This window comes from Leucopleurus acutus (assembly GCF_964270905.1).
Source record: "Leucopleurus acutus genome assembly, chromosome: 4".
NCBI lineage: Eukaryota > Metazoa > Chordata > Mammalia > Artiodactyla > Delphinidae > Leucopleurus > Leucopleurus acutus.
In genome coordinates, this window is record NC_139146.1 from 130,359,471 (window position 1) to 130,374,372 (window position 14,902).

Genomic DNA, 14,902 nt, shown 5'->3' on the forward strand with positions numbered 1-14,902 from the left:
CTTTTTCTGCATCTATTGAGATGATCATATGGTTTTTATTCTTCAGTTTGTCAATACGGTGTCTCACACTGATTAATTTGCATATATTGAAGAATCCTTGAATCCCTGGGATAAATCCCACTTGATCATGGTATATGATCTTTTTAATGTGTTGTTGGATTCTGTTTGCTAGTATTTTGTTGAGGATTTTTGCATCTATATTCATCAATATTGGTGATATTGGTCTGTAATTTTCTTTTTTTGTAGCATCTTCGTGTGGTTTTGGTATCAGGATGAAGGTGGCCTCATAGAATGAGTTTGGGAGTGTTCCTTCCTGAACAATTTTTTGGAAGAGTTTGAGAAGGATGGGTGTTAGCTCTTCTCTAAATGTTAGATAGAATTCACCTGTGAAGCCATCTGGTCCTGGACTTTTGTTTGTTGGAAGATTTTTAATCACAGTTTCAATTTCATTACTTGTGATTGGTCTGTCCATCTTTTCTGTTTCTTCCTGGTTTATTTTTGGAACCTTATACCTTTCTAAGAATTAGTCCATTTCTTCCAGGTTGTCCATTTTATTGTCATAGAGTTGCTTGTAGTAATCTCTCATGATCCTTTGTATTTCTGCAGTGTCAACTGTTACTTCTCCTTTTTCATATCTAATTCTGTTGATTTGAGTCCTCTCCCTCCTTTTCTTGATGAGTCTGGCTAAAGGTTTATCAGTTTTGTTTATCTTCTCAAAGAGCCAGCTTTTAGTTTTATTGATCTTTGCTATTGGTTTGTTTGTATCTATTTCATTTATTTCTGCTCTGATTTTTATCATTTCTTTCCTTCTACTAACTTTGGGTTTTGCTTGTTCTTCCTTCTCTAGTTTCTTTTAGGTGTAAGTTTAGATGGTTTATCTGCAATTTTTCTTGTTTCTTCAGGTAGCATGGTATTGCTATAAACTTCCCTCTTATAATTGCTTTTGCTGCATTCCCTAGGTTTTGGATCATGTTTTCGTTGTCATTTGTCTCTAGGTATTTTTTGATTTCCTCTTGATTTCTTCAGTGATCTCTTGGTTATTTAGTAACGTATTGTTTAGCCTCCATGTGTTTGTGATTTTTATGTTTTTTTCCCTTAATTGATTTCTAAAATCATAGCGTTGTGGTCGGAAAAGATGCTTCATATGATTTCAGTATTCTTAAATTTCCTAAGCCTTGATTTGTGACCCAAGATGTTATCTGTTCTGGAGAATATTACTTGAGAAGAAAGTGTAATCTGTTGTTTTCAGGTGGAGTGTCCTATAAACATCAATTTAATCTATCTGCTCTATTGTGTCATTTAAAGCTTGTGTTTCCTTATTAATTTTCTGTCAGGATGAGCTGTCCATTGGTGTAAGTGAGGTGTTAAAGTCCCCCACTATTATTGTGTTACTGTCGATTTCCTCTTTTATAGCTGTTAGCAGTTGCCTTATGTATTGAGGTGCTTCTATGTTGGGTGCGTATATATTTATAATTGTTATATCTTCTTCTTGGATTGATCCCTTGATCATTATGTAGTGTCCTTCCTTGTCTTTTGTAACATTCTTTATTTTAAAGTCTATTTTATCTGGTATGAGTATTGCTACTCCAGCTTTCTTTTGATTTCCATTTGCATGGAATATCTTTTTCCATCCTCTCACTTTCAGTCTGTATGTGTCCCTAGGTCCAACGTGGGTCTCTTGTAGACAGCATATTTATGGGTCTTGTTTTTGTATCCATTCAGCGAGCCTGTGTCTTTTGGTTGGAGCATTTAATCCATTCACATTTAAGGTAATTATCAGTAGGTATGTTCCTATTACCATTTACTTAATTGTTTTGAGTTTGTTTTTGTAGGTCCTTTTCTTTTCTTGTGTTTCCCACTTATAGAAGTTCCTTTAGCATTTGTTGTAGAGCTGGTTTGGTGGTGCTGAATTCTCTTAGCTTTTCTTGTCTGTAAAGCTTTTGATTTCTCCATCGAATTTGAATGAGATCCTTGCTGCATAGAGTAATCCTGGTTGTAGGTCCTTCCCTTTCATCACTTTAAATATATCATACCACTGCCTTCTGGCTTGTAGAGTTTCTGTTAAGAAATCAGCTGTTAACCTTATGGGAGTTCCCTTGTATGTTATTTGTTGTTTTTCCCTTGTTGCTTTTAATAATTTTTCTTTGTCTTTAATTTTTGTCAGTTTGCTTACTATGTGCCTTGGCGTGTTTCTCCTTGGGTTTATCCTGCCTGGGACTCTCTGCGCTTCCTGGACTTGGGTGGCTATTTCCTTTCCCATGTTAGGGAAGTTTTCAACTATAATCTCTTCAGATATTTTGTCAGGTCCTTTCTTTCTCTCTTCTCCTACTGGGATCCATGTAATACGAATGTTGGTGAGTTTAATGTTGTCCCTCAGGTCTCTTGGGCTGTCTTCATTTCTTTTCATTATTTTTTCTTTATTCTGTTCCACAGGAGTGAATTCCACCATTCTGTCTTCCAGGTCACTTATCCGTTCTTCTGCCTCAGTTATTCTGCTATTGATTCCTTCTAGTGTATTTTTCATTTCAGTTATTATATTGTTCATCTCTGTTTGTTTGTTCTTTAATTCTTCTAGTTCTTTGTTAAACATTTCTTGCATCTTCTTGATCTTTGCCTCCATTCTTTTTCCAAGGTCCTGGATCATGTTCACTATCATTATTCTGAATTCTTTTTCTGGAAGGTTGCCTATCTCTACTTCATTTAATTGCTTTTCTAGGGTTTTATCTTGTTCCCTGATCTGGTACATAACCATGTGCCTTTTCATTTTGTCCATCTTTCTATGAATGTGGTTTTCCTCCCACAGGCTGCAGGATTGTAGTTCTTGCTTCTGCTGTCTGCCTCCTGGTGGATGAGGCTATCTAAGAGGCTTGTGCAAGCTTCCTGATGAGAGTGCCTGGTGGTGGGTAGAGCTGGGTGTTGCTCTGGTGGGCAGAGCTCAGCAAAACTTTAATCCTCTTGTCTGCTGATGGGTGGGGCTGGGCTCCCTCCCTGCTGGTTGTGTGGCCTGAGTCGACCCAGCACTGGAGGCTACAGGCTCTTTGGTGGGGCTAGTGGTGGACTCTGGGAGGGCTGATGCCAAAGAGTACTTTCCAGAATTTCTGCTGCCAGTGTCCTTGTCCCTGCGGTGAGACACAGCCATCCCCTGCCTCTGCAGGGACCCTCCAACACTAGCAGGAAGGTCTGGTTCAGTCTCCTGTGGTATCACTGCTTCTTCCCCCTGGGTCCTGATGCACACACTGCTTTGTGTGTGCCCTCCAAGAGTGGAATCTGTGTTTCCCCCAGCCCTGTCAAAGTCCTGCAGTCAAATCCCACCAGCCTTAGAAGTCTGATTCTCTGGGAATTCCTCCTCACATTGCCAGACCCCCAGATTGGGAAGCCTGACGTGGGGCTCAGAATTTTTACTCCAGTGGGTGGACTTCTGTGGTATAAGTGTTCTCCAGTTGTGAGTCACCCACCCAGCGGTTATGGGATTTGATTTGTGATTGCGCCCCTCCTACCGTCTCATTGCAGCTTCTCCTTTGTCTTTGGGTGTGGGGTATCTTTTTTGATGAGTTCCAGTGTCTTCCTGTCAATGATTGTTCAGCAGTTAGTTGTGATTCTGGTGCTCTCAAAAGAGGGAATGAGCACACATCCTTCTACTCAGCCATCTTGAACTAATCTGCCCCATAAATTACATCTGTAGTTAAAAAGTGTGGCAGTGATCATAAAATTTGGATTTCTACGAAACTAAATGTAAATCTTAACTATATGGATACACTCTAATCTTTTACAACCCCAATGACCTATATCAGGAATTTTGTGTGGAATTTACCTATCTGTAAAGCATAAAGGGAAAACTTCAGTGCTCCATCCAAAGGACATGTCCTGATCTCAGCTCCAGCCACTTGTTTCCATGAGGGAAAGCAGACAGCTATGGCGAGGTTTTAAGATTTCTTTTCATGATATCAGAAATACAAATTTTTGTGTGAAATATGCCAAGTCGTGAAAGATGAAAATGAAGTTTTGAAATTATCCTTAGCTCACTTTCCAGTTTATGACTTCTGCTAACAAGGAAACTAACTTGTGGAGCATAATGGATTAGCACGCTTCTCATCTCAGCTCTCGTTTGACTGTTTTTTATTGATATGTAGTCTAGGGATTTAATTATCTTCCTAGCTTACTGTTCTTGTTTTTATCAGTTTCCTTAATGTAGACCAGTGGTTTTCAATCGGGGCAATTTTACTCCCTGGGGGCGGGGGTTATTTGGCAAAGTCTGAAAGTATTTTGGCTGTCACAGCTTGTAGGAGGATGCTACTGGCATCTAGGGATTAGAGGGCCTGGGCTGCTGCTAAATATTCTACATTTTCACAGGACAGAACCCAACAACAAAGAATTATCTGGCCTAATGCATCAATAGTGATGAGGTTGAGAAACCCTGGTATAGGCCATGTTTTTATCCCGGTCTATCCCTCCCTCGCTCCCTCCCTCCCATCCTTCCTTCCCATCTTTATTTTAAAGAACCTTTTTTCCAGGTTCTGTCTGTTTTTCCCTCATTCCATAATCTTATTCAGAACCTTTAGGTTGGTAGTTCTCATTTTCCAAATGCAGAAAAATAGTCACATGGGAGTTTTTAAAAATGAAGAGTCCCAGCCCCCACTTGTAGATATGCTGACAGGCAGATCTGGGATGGCCCAAGATTCTGCATCTTGAAAAAGCTCCCAGGTGATTCTAAGGAAGACCATCCTCGGACCACAGTTAGAGAAGTAGTGAGATAATCTTCGTTTTCATAATCTCTGGCCCTGTGCTTTTCTTCATGTTTTCAGTCCTTTATTAGCTGAACATCTCAATTATATCCTGTTGCTTTTATTAATCCCTTAATATAGACATAGCTTTTAGTAATTATTTATACTTTGGGAAATAAGTAAATTTAAATGTATTATGGACAGAGAGTTGAGAGTATATATAATCGTATGTGGTCCTTATGAGCTATCCAAGTAGCTGGGTAGTGTATCTTAGAGTTTTTTCCCCAAATTTCTAGTCTCTTCCCCATTTTTTGTCGTATACCATATGTCCTCCCCATAAGACGCTGGTTGATAGTGGTTCCCTGAAAGTAAAAGATTAAACATTTGTTTTTTTAAGCATATGAACTAGTCAAAAAAAAAGGTCATGGACTATTACAGCTGAAAATGTTGAAAACGATCCATGTAAGTGATTGCTTGACCACACTGATGCCTACAAAATGTTCCAGAAGATCGACTCCCAGGAGGCACTAGTTTACGCTGTGTGCTTGCTCCATGAAAGCAAAATGGTGAGGGCAGTTGTAGGGTCCGTAAGAGCCATTCCTCCAAATACTGATTGCTACTTAGGAAAACTGCATGTTTATGCCCCTGTAGGTACCTGCCTTCAGAGGCTTCCATTCATGTCTGATAGTCTGCGTGTCGTAATGCATTGAATTCAAATCACAGGACTTTGATAGTCAGGTATTCAAATGTCTTCTTGAAATTTATAACTAGGACGATACATAGCAATGATTGGGTCATTTATCGAGGACTGTTCTCTGGTGTGTCATTACCAAAACGTAAATAATGTCTGTCTACGCAGATAAGACCACTGTCTACGCAGATAAGACTACGCAGATATCCAACTTTGGTTGTTTCTCATGATAATCCTGAAGAAACTATTTTTGAGAGAAAACTGGAATTCCATGTTGATAGCATGTGCTTATGCCACACTAAACAGATATTCAAGTGGCTGTCAGATGGCCTGGGGAGAGGGTCATAGCCTTTCCCTCATAATTTTCATCAAATGCCTTCCAACCTACTATAAAATCAACATGAATAACTGTCGCATTGAGTACATGTGTTTTCACATGTTTCTTTAAAGTCTTCCTCTACGAAAGCTCTGATGCTGGCACTGCTAAACAGGCCACTGAACTTGAAATGATGGAGCTGAGAGTCTCCCACCTCTACCATCTGGAATCTCGAGCAAGCCAGTTCACCCTCTGGAACTTTATTTCCCTCTGTTTAAAATGAGATCAAACTTGCTGTTTTGTGATGCCCCTTCCGGTTCTAGGAGGTTCTGTTAGGGTGTTCACAATTTGGGTGAATTCAGAATGCTGAATTGATGATGGTCTTTTGAGTCAGGAGAAGATCACAGCTTTTCTCTGCATCCCCGCCCGTTCCCCAAGGATGGGTCAGGGTCAAGGGCAAGTACATTTCCCGTAATTCCAGCCACAAAAAGAAACCCATGCTGACATTCCTGATTCAGAGATACTAATCGGGCCCTAAGATTAGGGATGCAGAGTGACCCTTTCTGGATTCTATTTCCAGAGTGTGTTTCTTCCACGAAGCTGAAGAGGAAAAAACCTTCTTTTTGGCTTCTCCCTGTTCATCTCTCTTTAGACTCTCTCAAGGTTAGAAGTGGCAGGCTACCTGCCCTCCACTACTGTACTTGGGGTGCTGCTTTTTGGAGGATGCCTGACCTGCCTCTGTCATCTGCCTAAGGCTGAGTTGACCCTTGGCTGGAATTGTTTCCTCTAGGAAACTACCTTAGCTCATTGGGGTTGGAGGTGAAACTTAACATCCTCTGTGTTTCCCTTGAAGGCTTTGTTAGAGAATTAATATAAGGTGTTTCATTATATTGGGCGTGGTCTCTTGATCTTTATTCTCTGTGGTCATATCTATAAAGGGAAACGATTTGAATCTAAAAGAGAATTTCTGATTCTAACTGGGGACCCAAAGAAAATGCCATTAAAGGGTAGAAATTCTCTAAAGGGAAGCGTAGAGGCTTGTGTCATCCCCTTCAATTACGGAAGTTAAAAATTATTATGGGGGATAAAAATTGTGTTTTACCTGGTATGTGACTTAGGACCACATCATCCATTTGAAAATCATAGCATGAGATTGGCCTTCACCCAAGTCAGCAGTGAAGAACTGACTCCTGGTCAAGGCATCTGCTCTGGGATGACAGCCGTGGGCCACCCTGTGACCCCAGACAAGGCTTTTCTAACGCTAGCAAAGCCATCAGTGAAATCCATCATCAACGGTAGTGTCCGTTCTTCAGAGCTACGTATAGGAGCGCTGACATCACAGCATGCGGGCAGACTTAGTTTTAAATGAAGGGAAACCTATCTTTGGAACAGAAGCAGAATTTGAATAGGAAAATGGAGAACCATATGTGAGAAGAAATAAATAACTGTTTTTGTTTAATCTCTTTATTGTAAATGTGACGTTACTTTAAAAATAGTGACTTAAATGACTTAAATGTGAATTGCGACCCCAAAGAAAAACTTGCAGAAATGGCCCAGTTATCCATCCTTCTTGAACTACTTAAATCCTCTCCCGAAGACAGCTCATCTTCCAGCTTTGATGGAGAAGGGCCAACTCGTTTCCATCCAGGTCTGTGGTTCAGTCTCATATGTGAAAGAAAAATACAGATGATAAGGAATCACTGAAAATAAAAGGACATTTAGTGTTTCCTTCTTCTAAAAGTTTCTTTTTAACGAGTCAGCGTCGTATTCACAACTTTCTTAAATTCTTCCTTGGACTTTTTTTTTTTTTAATGCAGCTAAATGCTATAAATTTGAAGAGTCCTTTGCAACCTAAATGGAAAGCATATTCTTTTAAAGATGCTTTTGTTCAGCCTGCTGTGCTGAGCTAGGTTTGAGAGAGTCACCAAAAGCTTTGGAATTTACACTGTGGCAGAATACCAAAGGAAAAAAGAGCAGTTTGTCTTCTCAACAGAGCTGAGAGGTCAGACCTGGGCGTCGGCCCTACCCTGGCATGGCTCCGCTCGCCACCAGGCAGCTGAGAGGCCTCCTCTCCAGCAGTGACCTATACCTGCCAACACCAGACATCACCAGAGGGCCTCAAGATGTTCCAGCACGAACCCTGTGTGCAAAGAGAGGCTGGAATGAAAACACGAGAAGCGAATGCAAGAGAATCACTTATTCAAAAAAGGCCATTTAGTTTGGTTCAGCCTGAATCCTGAAGCGATCCCAGCCTAGAAAAGCATTTTTTTTTCAAGTCCATTGGCTACTATTAATTCTTAATTTCAACTCATTCTGATGATGTCAGTGGAATAAAATGTGGAGTAATATTTATTGAAAATGCAGAAAAGCTATCAACATTGACGTTTGTTTTCTTTTTCCTCAGGCCTATCTAATTTTTGCCCCCAACTTAAGTGGGAGCCTGTTAACTCATTAACATGTCCTCATTCTACTCATTCTTTTTTATATTAGCATTAGCTTCTGACATGAGGATATTTTTCAAATTCTGCTGGCCAGCTTTGTCTTGCATTTGTAAAATGTTCTTAATACTAGAGTGATAGTATTTAGAAATACAGAATCTTTTCTGTGTTATACCAGTTGTGAAAAATTGTGAAAAATGTCCTTGTATCAATTCATGGGATTATTATTTTACATCTGGTTTTCTGCTTCACCAGTTCATTTTCTTCCGAAGCAATTTTAATCATTTTTAATCATTCAGTTATAATCTCAACATTGGTAGTCTCAACTAAAACCTCGTTGGTTTACTTTTCAGCTAAATAAAGTAAAGCATTACTTAAAATTTGATTAAAATTAAGGTGATTGTATATAGAAAATGCTGTTAAATAAAAGCTTTTGAAAGAATAATTATAATGTGGCTCTAAGTAATTATTTTATAGGAAGAATGTTGAGCTAAGGGAGATGAAATAATTCGAAGAAAATTGGTACTGGAGATAAAACTGTTCTATATCTGTATATTTTTTCATTTCACTGCATGGTTTTTATGTCTTATGTACACAAATGCTAATCATTTAAAAATTTCTGAAATTGAATTTAGGAAAATTCCTTGGTTGCTTTAGAATTCTCAGACACTTCCAAATTGTAATGTCAATTGTAAGGCTACAGTTAAAGGGACCAAGCTGAGGAAACCATTGCAGTGAAGTAGCAACAAATGCTAAGAGGAAAGAACAGGATAATTGAAACATATGTAAAAAATAATGTGCAGACAAACAGGAATGCATTACATTTTGTATGTTCTTTGAGAGCTTATGAAAGAAGTCTTCGGTTGAAATTTTTGTAAAGGAAAATGGCATTACCCAGTGTAAATACCCTCATCATACCTCTGTTGGGTAAACTCTTAGTTTTCTATACATAGTATTTCTTAAGGTAGATCCTGCTTAGCTGACTTGCCAGTGTGAGCAGGTCTGCTCGGGACCATTCTTCTGGGTTTTCTGCCCAGCGTGTGCGCTAGCATCTGACCAGCTCTTTTTGGCCTGAGCCTATGGAGAACCACGCCAGGACTGGGGAAGACACAGTAAATTAAGCTGGGTGCCATAATCTATTTCCAGGTCACTGCCTTTTGCCTCTTTATCATACCTTTTTCACCGCTTGACCTTGTTAGAACAGTCATGTTTCTTCATAAAATATTCTTAATGAGACTATTTACCTTGCATATCCAGTGAGATCGTACTTCATGTAATAAGTTCTCTGCTCAAACATATGTCAAGAAGGCGGCTCTTGCAGCTATTAAAGAATGAACTTTTTAACTGAGAGAAGGACCTTTTGCTGGACAGCCATAGCTATCACAGTGCTCTTTTTCTTATTTTAAGTAGATTGTAAAACTAGAAGGAGCTTTTCTGTCTTCTTTTTGCTTATTTGCTTGTGTTTTGTTTTACATTTACACAGATATCAATCTTGAGCACAGCATCATTATTCCCAAAGAATAAGAATTTACAAAAGCAAATATACTATCTGTATTTTCTAAAGAATGCTCATTTGGTTTAAAAAATATATTTATTCAGACTCAGAACTCAGCTATCAGTTGCAGTGGAGCTTAGGAACCTTATTTTCTTTACCTAAGAATTCTGCTTTATTGGTGATGCAGAAATAAAATAAGATCATACGTGAAGTTTAGCTGAACTAATACTTAGATGACATTTGGGTTCGTACATTGATTAATCCATCTCTACTAACCATTTCAATATTCTTGAACATAAGAACTTGATTTTTTTTTTTTTTTTTTTTTTTTTGTGGTACTCGGGCCTCTCACTGTTGTGGCCTCTCCCGTTGCGGAGCACAGGCTCCGGATGCGCAGGCTCAGCGGCCATGGCTCACGGGCCCAGCCGCTCCGCGGCATGTGGGATCTTCCCGGACCGGGGCACGAACCCGTGTCCCCGGCATCGGCAGGCGGACTCTCAACCACTGCACCACCAGGGAAGCCCAGAACTTGATTTTTACTCAGAAGGAGTAAGTTCTTCCCCCAATAAGTCCCGTTTTTTAGTACAGACTGGTTTGATTTCTGCCTGCTTTGATTTCTCCTGCCATCAGAGTTAAGGTGTCAAAACAAGCAGCAAAAGCAAAGAGACTGTCTCATCTGCTACAGCAACAGCCCCGGAGTACACAGGGGTTGACTGTCCTACACAGGGGTTGACTGTCCTGCCCAGGGAATTAGGAGAGAAAGCATCCTGTGTATTGGTACAGGTTCTTCTGTGTCTCCCATTAAAAAAGGCTGCTGATCTTGTTACTAGAGGTGATCCAATGGCAACCTCGCTGATAATCTAGAAAAGTCTTTAGGGCTCTGGGTCCTTTTCATACCCCTTTGACCTCCTGATTTGATGCACTCTGCACATGTGATGGGGTTTCTCTGTTCTCTTTTTCTATGCCCTGACAAAAACTCACTTTCTCCTAACTCTGCAGACCGTCCTTGTGACCCCGTACAAACCACTTTACTCCTGTGTACAGTGGTGCTAACAATAGTACCTACCCACAGGGCACTTATGAGGACCTAACAGGATAACATTTTTAAAAGATGCTATCATGCTGGACATACAGATTCTCAATTAATGATAACCTTTACTATGAACTGTTTTCCCCACTTAAAAAGAAATTAGGTAACCTCAGGATTAGGAGAAACCACAGAGCCCATTTTCAGTACAGACCTGAGTTCTGTACCTTAAATGGTAAAACTGAAAAAAAAAAAAAAAAAGGGGTGGGGGGGCATGTGAACTCTGGGGATAGGGTAAAAGGGAGCATATAGAACTTTAGGAGTTTCTTCCGTGGCAGTGGATGTTCTCCCAAGCCTGCGTTCAGTGATCACAGTATTTGCCCTTGGAGTATATTTTGGAAAAATATTTCTAAAATTATCTCTTACCACACGTACAAGTGTAAGGGATTTCTTCCTGTTTTTGAGACAAATATGAGCCAGAGAAGTTCCACTCAGACACATGGAAGGCTGGAATGTACATTGGAGGTCATATTTCCTTCCCTTGTAGGGCTACCGGGTCTCGATAACTCATTTCATCGTCCTCCTCCTGCGCGGCAGAAGTGCACTCAGGCAAGCAGGGAACCTGCCTACCTATTACTTTAGAGTTTTTAGAAAAGAATGTTACATGTTCTTGGCGGTCGTGCATTCCAGGCTCTCTCCATAACACATTCCAGAAAACTTGCAGGAATTTCTCCTAATGTCTCATCTAAATCCCTGCTTCTGCCCTTTAAACCCTTTAGATCTTATCTTGACCTCAGTAGAAACAGAAAATAGATGCTCACTGTGATTTGGAAAAGGCTTGTCAAGTTTTTGAAATTGCTATTTGGTTTCTCATATCCCTCACTTTCTACTCTAGAATAACTCAATCCCTGTCTTTTTTCACTTATTTTTTTTTCCCCCATAAACATTTTTGGTCCAAAGCTTTGGGGATGGAGCGTTCGTCATTTTGTTGCTCCCTTCTGATACTCCCTGGAGGTGTATATCAGCCCAACAGTGGCAAGGCCCAGGTAGGGGGTGTTCCGTGGAGTAAACCCGCTGTCCACCCCACCTGGCCGTGGGGTGCTGGCTGCCACCCTTGCCCCACCACTGCCCGCGGTTCTTTAGAAGTGATGTCCAAGGAGTTCTGGAATTACAGTGGCTCAGCCCACTGCCGCTCAGTCCAGTGGCATTCTCTCTCGTTTAAACCAGCAAAGGTTTCAACAGCAGAAAGCACTGGAAACTTTCTCCATTACCCAGAGGCTGTCACCAAGAGGCCATTTCTCAAGACATTGTTTCCTCTTCTTCTGAGTTTCTTACTTGGTTTAACGCAGTCCCAGCCTGGCCAGACGTCGAAGACATACTGCCTCACCTTTAAAACTCTAGCCAGAGATGGAACCCTCCCCCTGACACATCCTCCTATGTACAGACGTTCCTGAGTCTGACTGACAGGAAAAGAAAAAAAGGGAGGAGAAAATGTTGCTAAGTATTAGAGGAGAAAAAAAGAATCTAATTACAGAAAAATATAAATGCCATAAAAACAATCATGTTAATCAGCCATCTAGCCCAAGAAGTATCTCCTAGGCAGCGTCTGGCTTTGCCCCTTTCTGAATCCCTGTCTCCAGCAGGGAAGGAATCAGAATATGTCACTGGGGATTGTCTTCCAGAACCTTGTCACTGTCTCTGCAAAATCAGCAGACCCCTATTCTATCTCCCTCAGATTCCCTTGAGTCTCTGTTCACATTTAGCTTCTGGTCTGAGGGACTCTCCTCTCGGGGCGGGGGTGGTGGTGGTGGGGTCAGTGATGCTTAACATTGGGTGGATGCCCACACAGGGAAGTGACCGCTCCACGTGGGCCCTCAGTGTCATTTGAATCACACCAAAAGCAAACCAGGGCACAGTGGGAATTAACACAGAGGGATACAGGAAAGTGGAGGTGCTCATAGAAAGATAAACCAATGTCTTCCTGCCATTGTTCACTCACCACATACATAGTCCGGAACACTGACCCCAAACTAGTCATAGCCTATTTTATAACCCTGATTGCTTTCTTATGTATTGATCCAACTTCCACAAGGTTGTAAGCTCTTGTCTGGACTCAGATCATCTTATTCAGCATTGCACTGCTCATAAAACCAGGGCACTTTCTACACAATGGGTGAATATTAGTTACTTGCTAAGTAGTAGATAAATGTATTCTATAACAATAGCAACAAAATTATGTTTGTTATAGCTATAGAGATATCTATGGTTATCGCTATACACACATTAAAATGTAATCTGTGGAGATCCACTAATCTGGAATGTCTGTTTCCCCCCAGATTTATTGAGGTTATGATTGACAAAAAATGATACATATTTAACGTGAACAGTGTGGTATTGTGATATCAATATGCCTATGTAATGATTACCACAATCGCGCTAATTAACATGTGCATTACCTCACACAGTTAACGTGCGTGTGTGTGGGTATATGTGTGTGTGTGTCTGTCGTGTGGAATGTCTTAAAGTGGTCCAAGGTTGGGTCTGAGTTTGCCTTAGCATGGTTTTTATACTAATAAAATCAATAATGCCTGTTCATTTGTTAAATTATGTATATTAACGTGAGAATGTTTAGATATACTTTTTAAGACACCCAGTATTCAAGTTCTATAACCACTCAAGGAGATTTCTTAAACAATTGGAATGCCACTTATTATCAATTGAGAGGCTAATTATTTATTCATAAAGCAATGTGCCCCTGACCCTCACCCCAATTCTATTAGTGTGTATGGCTTTGAGAACCGTAGATGTTCTTTTTCCTATTAGTAAAAATGAGAGAGGTTTTGCTGCAAAACCAGTTAAATCTGTAGGAAGGTGGTATTCCTTCCTTTGATCTCATGACACAGAAATACTTGGTTGTTCCGCTAACTCTCGGTGTGTTCCTCCCCTGGCAGGAGAAGGGGAACAGTCGTGCAGATAAAGGGAATGAGGAAAATAGGAAAGCATGATTAGGAGGAGAGTGGCAAGAGAAATGGTCTATGAAAGAAAGAGAATGGGGTGGATGCTCTTATTGTCCTGTGGGGGTTTTTTTGTTTTTGGTTTTTTGTGGTACGCGGGCCTCTCTCACTGTTGTGGCCTCTCCCGTGGTGGAGCACAGACTCCGGACGCGCAGGCTCAGCGGCCATGGCCCACGGGCCCAGCCGCTCCGCGGCACGTGGGATCCTCCCGGACCGGGGCACAAACCCACATCCCCTGCATCGGCAGGCGGACTCTCAACCACTGCGCCAGCAGGGAAGCCCTGTCCTGTGGGTTTAAACCAGTAATTATATTTGGCCTGGAACAGAAAAATACATGTTTTCGTATAACCTCAATATATCCTCTCTAATATTTACTGCCAAGACCTAAAATTTCAAGACATGACACTGAGCATTTCTAAAATGACAGAATTCTCACTTTACATCTTTCCAGTGAAATGTTATGGTTGAAAAAGCTCCCCATCAGTCTTTTAAATTAAAGGTTTATTTATTTATTTATTTTTTTGCGGTACGCGGGTCTCTCACTGTTGCGGCCTCTCCCGTTGCGGAGCACGGGCTCCGGACGCGCAGGCTCAGCGGCCACGGCTCACGGGCCCAGCCGCTCCGCGGCATGTGGGATCTTCCCGGACCGGGGCACGAACCCACATCCCCTGCATTGGCAGGCAGACTCTCAACCACTGCACCACGAGGGAAGCCCCCCATCAGTCTTTTATTCTACTCCAGATGGAAAAAAAAAAAAGACGTTGTCCCAATGACCCATCTCCAAGTCTAAAGAATCTGTCATTTGAACACACTTGAGAAAGATAGTGATGAAAGTAGCAGGAGAATCCCGTGCATCTCATCATTTTACTGGGGGATGCAGAAGCGGTGTCTGTCATTCCCAGCCGGCCGTCATTCTACCGCACTGGCAGTTTGTCCAAAGGGTATGTAGCAGACCAGGTCGGCCTCAGGAGACAGAGCAAACATGGGCCGTGTTTCAGGGCCTTTTTGAATCTTGAGACCCCATTGGGAATTTTCCACAATTTTTACAGGGTCCCACCAGACGCTTCCTGCTTGCTGTCCAGCTTATAATTCTGGATAGGAAGCAGGTCCTTCCCATTGCACAACTCCTGGGGGAACAATTCATGGGGAATCTATAGCGTTCTTTCCCCCGGCAGTGCCAGGAGAAAGTGGCTGCTAAGA

At 41.3% G+C, this 14,902-nt stretch overlaps 1 protein-coding gene across 4 annotated transcripts in view; it reads left to right on the plus strand.

Moving 5' to 3' along the window:
* Positions 1 to 14,902, plus strand: part of NR3C2 (nuclear receptor subfamily 3 group C member 2) — a 378,103-nt gene that overhangs the window by 282,874 nt on the left and 80,327 nt on the right. The gene's annotated exons all lie outside the window — the stretch shown is intronic.